This window comes from Corticium candelabrum, chromosome 17 (genome assembly GCF_963422355.1).
Source record: "Corticium candelabrum chromosome 17, ooCorCand1.1, whole genome shotgun sequence".
Taxonomy (NCBI): Eukaryota; Metazoa; Porifera; class Homoscleromorpha; order Homosclerophorida; family Plakinidae; genus Corticium; species Corticium candelabrum.
In genome coordinates, this window is record NC_085101.1 from 6091660 (window position 1) to 6096659 (window position 5000).

A 5000-nucleotide genomic window follows, 5' to 3' on the forward strand; every position below is an offset into this window, starting at 1 on the left:
GAGGCTATCTTGTTTGAGACTTTGATGCAAGAAGTTTCTGTTACAAGTCAAGACTATTGGCCATATTCCACGCTCTGTTCGTCCTGTTCTTGCGGAAGTTCTTGCCACAGAATTCAGGAATGCCACATACCATGGTTTATGGGGCTATGCTCATCTTCACATGTTCCCTAAAGCTGTTTTGAGATGCCCACCAAGAGGCGGACGGAAGAAACGTGTTGTTGTCAAATCCTTGTTATTATCCTGTCTAGAACGATGGACTTCTGGTGATATTCAGTCTCTTTGGTTTGAGGCTAGACTGGATGCTGATTGTAAACAGTCTTCTAATTGCAAGTCTTCGCCTGTAGATCAGATTAATCAAAAACGGGCATTTGCTTATGCCAGAGAAGGTCGTTACAGAGATGCCATGCGGTGCCTTGGCTCTCTGGGTACAGCCAGCCCTCATGACAGCAAGGTTCTTGAAGAAATCTATCAACGCCACCCAGAGAATGTCTTGCCAACTGTTTCTGGTGATATCCCTCCTTCACTATCTGTCAGTATGGATTCAGTTCTGGCTTCACTTCAAGCTTTTCCTCGAGCATCCAGCCCTGGTGCTTCTCAACTGAATTCTCAGCATTTGTTTGATGCTATTCTTGGTACTACAACTCCTTCAGCTAAGCAGTGTTTGGAGAACTTGACCTGTTTCGTAAATTTTCTTTTGTCTGGTCGTACTGACCCTAGGATAGCCCCTTGGTTATGTGGAGCACGTCTCACTGCTCTATTGAAGAAGCATGGTGGTGTCTGCCCTATAGCTGTCGGTGAGGTCCTACGTCGACTTGTCAGCCGTCTGTGCTGTTCTGCTGTGAAAGAGGACTTACCTGACACCTTTTTGTCTTATGGCCAGGTTAGTGTAGGTGTCCCAGGACGTTTAGACACTGCTGTGCACACACTATCAGCTTGTATTGCTCGATATGGATCTGATCCCAACTTGTGTTGCCTGAAAATTGATATGAAAAATGCCTTTAACGAATGCTCTCGAGCTTCTTTTTTGAGTCGCCTACGTAAAAAGTTCCCAGCCTTGTTTGGATGGTCCTCGTGGTGTTACCATTGTGAAGGCATGTTGCATTTTGGGAATTCTTGGATCAAGTCATCTGCAGGAGTGCAACAAGGGGATCCCCTTGGTCCCCTACTATTCTCCCTCGTTCTTATGGAGTTTTTGGATGATGACCTGGGTCCATTGCCAGATTTGAAGCTGAAGTTATGGTATTTGGACGATGGCTCTTTCCTTGGCCAGCGGGCTTCAGTTGCTTGTCTCTTGGATGTCTTGTTATCAAAGGGTCCCTCCTTTGGTCTTCATATCAATTTGAACAAATGTGAGGTCTTTTGGCCCTCTGGAGATCAGAATTTCCCCAAATTTGCTACTGAAATTCAGCGCAGTGTTCAGGTTCATGGTGGTGTTGACTTCCTTGGTTGTCCTGTATATGGATCTTCCTCATATGTTACTGAATTTGTTTCCCAACGAGTGGACAAGATTTTGGATTGGCAGGACCGTTTGACAGCTTTAGAGGATCCTCAGGTGGAGCTTCATCTTCTCCGCAGCTGTTTGAGCCTTTGCAAGCTGAATCACATCATTAGAACGGTTCCTGGCTTCAAGATCAATGATGTATTGACACAGTTTGACAGTGGTCTTCATCACAGTTTAGAGGCTTTATCCTCTTCTTCGGTCTCTGACCTGGCATGGAAACAGGCAACTCTTCCAGTTCGTTTGGGTGGTCTAGGTCTTCGTGAGGCCTCTAGATCTTCATCTGCAGCTTTCGTTGGCAGCTGCAACTCTTCTCGGCAGTTGTCTCTCCGTCTTCTTAACGACTCAGCGTTGATGCCAGTACATGAAGAAAATGATTGGACTCAGCATCCTTCCTTTTTCCCTGGTGAAGTGCAATGCCGGCAACATCTTGCAAGTCTTTTACCACCTACTAGTTCTGTCTCGTCCTCTGTTCCTTCTACACAACATTCCTTCCAGAAGGCTCTGGATGATGCTTTGAGATCCAGCATTAAAGTCAGCCTTGTTAGTCTGCGAGAACAGGCACGTTTCAGTGCTGTCGCATATCCTCGTGCGGGGGCTTGGTTGAGGGCAATCCCCAACTCAAGTCTAGACCAGGCCATGTCTCTGCGTGATTTGTGACTTCTTTGCGTTTGCGTTTGGGAATTCCGATTTTTCCAGCACCCCCACACTCAGTCCGTTGTGTGTGCGGTCGTGAATTGGACATTCTTGGTGACCATGCTCTTGGCTGTGGTCCTCTTCGGATTAAGCGACATGATGCCTTATGTGACGTCATCTTCCACTGGTTGCTCTTAGACAACGCCAATGTACGTCGAGAACAACGCTGTTCCTCTCATTCTATGACAAGACCAGGTAACGTTTTCCATCCCGAGTTTTCCCTAGGCAAGGCTGCTTATTTCGACATTTCCGTGAGGAATTTGTTCACTCCCTCTCACCTTATTAATGCTGCTATAAAAGCTGGTGCTGCTGCTGAGGCTGGGGAAGTGGACAAAGATGAACGCCATCTTGCTAACGTTTCAAGTTATGGCTGTTTGTTCTACCCTCTTGTGGTGGAATCATACGGAGTATGGGCTGCAGATAGTCTGGAGGTGTTGAGATCAATTGTAAAGAAGTCTCTTCTATCATCTGGCTTGTCTCTGGGCCAAGCTTCCAGGCAATTTCATGAACAGCTATCTGTTCGTTTATGGCAGTATAACTTAAGACTGATTAGTGACTATCTACCTAATTATTATGACTTAGACTCTTTGTGCTTCCGTCCTTAGGGAGGCTATGTGTTATTTGTGTTATCTGTATTATATACCAATATATGAGTGTCACTCTTATATATACATACATACATACATACATATATATATATATATATATATATATATATATATATGCAATAAATATAATTAGGCAAAACATATATATATATATATATATATATATATACATACATAATAACCCGTATGTTGGATGGCAGCACACGCTGTTTGAACTCTGTGTGACATTTTCTCGTTGTTCTGGGTAGTCTCGTTTCTCATAACATATCGGTGAAGTTTTATAGTTGCTGGAGGTGTTCAGTTCTCTCAGATATTGTCGTCTCACTATGACTGTGTCTCTCGAGGCTTATCGCATTCGTGTGGGCTTGTTCGCCTCTGTACAGCTTCGTTATCACTCCTCGGTTGAACAATGTGGAATTTCCCCTGTCCAAAGCAGAAGTGAATGCCTAGGTACGGGAAGTTTGAGGCTTACCTTACTGACCTTTCTCTGTTTGGCTTCCGCCATTTTGATATTACATTGCGGAGGCATTCACCCTCATCCGGGTCCTGCCCAGGGAGAAAATGGCCAGCCTGGCAGTACGTTGCTTTCCCTTGAGTGTTCACCTTGTGCTGGCCAGGTCTGTCGCACTTGCCCACTTTGTGCTACCCAATTCCGTGAGGAGTCGGCTCTCTGGAGGATCACGGTCAGAACGTTTGTTCCACATGTGCTTTCGTTTATGCTAGAAGGTGGAAATTTTGTCGTCGTAATCAAGGCGCTGGCAAACCTCGTTGTAGAGGTCGGATGATAGCTCCAAGCAAGTCTGAGTTTGTTTCCTTCACTTCATCACCTCACAAGTCCGTAACTGGTTATGTGTCAGTTCAAGGGTCTAGCAACGTGTCAGTTCTAGTGCCCCCTATTCCGGTCACTGAAGTTGAGAATGATGTCCTTGTGGATGTTGAAGACTTGGCTCTGGAGGATGTAAAAGCAGCTTCGAATCTTAACTGTCAATCTGGTCTGAATGAAGCTGATGTGTTTCAAACAATCATGGATGAAATCTCAACTCTACCGGTCACTTCTGTCTGCCATATACCTTGCGGTGTTCGGTGTCTCCTGGCTGAGATTCTGTCATTCGAGTTTCAACAGGCTGTCAGGAGTAACCTGTGGGGCTTTGTTCGACTTCCCTTTTTTGCCAAGGCAGTTTTGAGCCCACCACCTCGTGGGGGGGGGCAGGAAAAAAAGGCATGTGGTGAGTGCTTGCCTAATACCTCGAATGAAACAGTGGCAATCTGGAGATCTTGTTTCTTTGTGGATTGAGGCCAGAAGAGCAGCTTCTGGTCGTGTTTTCTATAAAACTGGTTTGTCTTTGGCTCAAAGGAATGTACACCACGCCTTATTTTTGAGCAGAGAAGGCAGATATGCAGATGCTATGCAATCACTGCAGTCCAATGATTATGCCCCCTCTCACAATCAGAAGGCCTTTGAAGAACTCCATCATAGGCATCCGTACAACCCACCTCCCTCCTGGTCTGATGATATTCCTCCACATCTTTGTGTCACTTCAGTTTCAGCTTTATTGGCTTTAAAGCATTTCCTTGAGCCTCTAGTCCTGGGTTTTCCAAGCTTCCTGCACAACACCTTCTTGAGGCAGTCCCGGGTTCGTTCACACCATCTGCACAAGAATGCCTCGAGACTTTGACTTGCTGGGTTAATTTGGCCTTGTCAGGAAACATGGACAGACGAACAGCACTATGGCTTACAGGAGCCCCACTAACAGCTATATACAAGAAGCGGGAAGGTGAAGGTGGTAGGCCAATTGCTGTGGGAGAAACACTTCACCAGCTGATTAGTCGTGTATGCTGTTGAGCTGTGAAATCTCAGCTTCCAGATGTTTTCCTGCCATATGGCCAGGTAGGCGTTGGCACTCCAGGTGCTCTTGAAGCAGCCGTACATTCACTATCCAGCTTTATTGATACATTTGGAGATGATCCCAACTTATGCTGCCTCAAACTGGATATGTCCAATGCTTTCAACAATTGTGACCGTACTACTTTTCTGCGACGTCTTCACAGAGAGCTTCCTGAGCTGTTTGGATGGGTGCAGTAGAGCTATCATAAACAAGCTGAACTTCGTTTTGGCATTCGAAAACTCACTTCCTCTACTGGTGTTCAGCAAGGCGACCCTCTGGGTCCTTTGCTTTTTTCCTTGGTCATTCTAGAGT

At 45.7% G+C, this 5000-nt stretch overlaps 1 protein-coding gene across 1 annotated transcript in view; it reads right to left on the minus strand.

The window, feature by feature from the left end:
* Positions 1–5000, minus strand: part of LOC134192799 (cullin-2-like) — an 18592-nt gene that overhangs the window by 7080 nt on the left and 6512 nt on the right. The gene's annotated exons all lie outside the window — the stretch shown is intronic.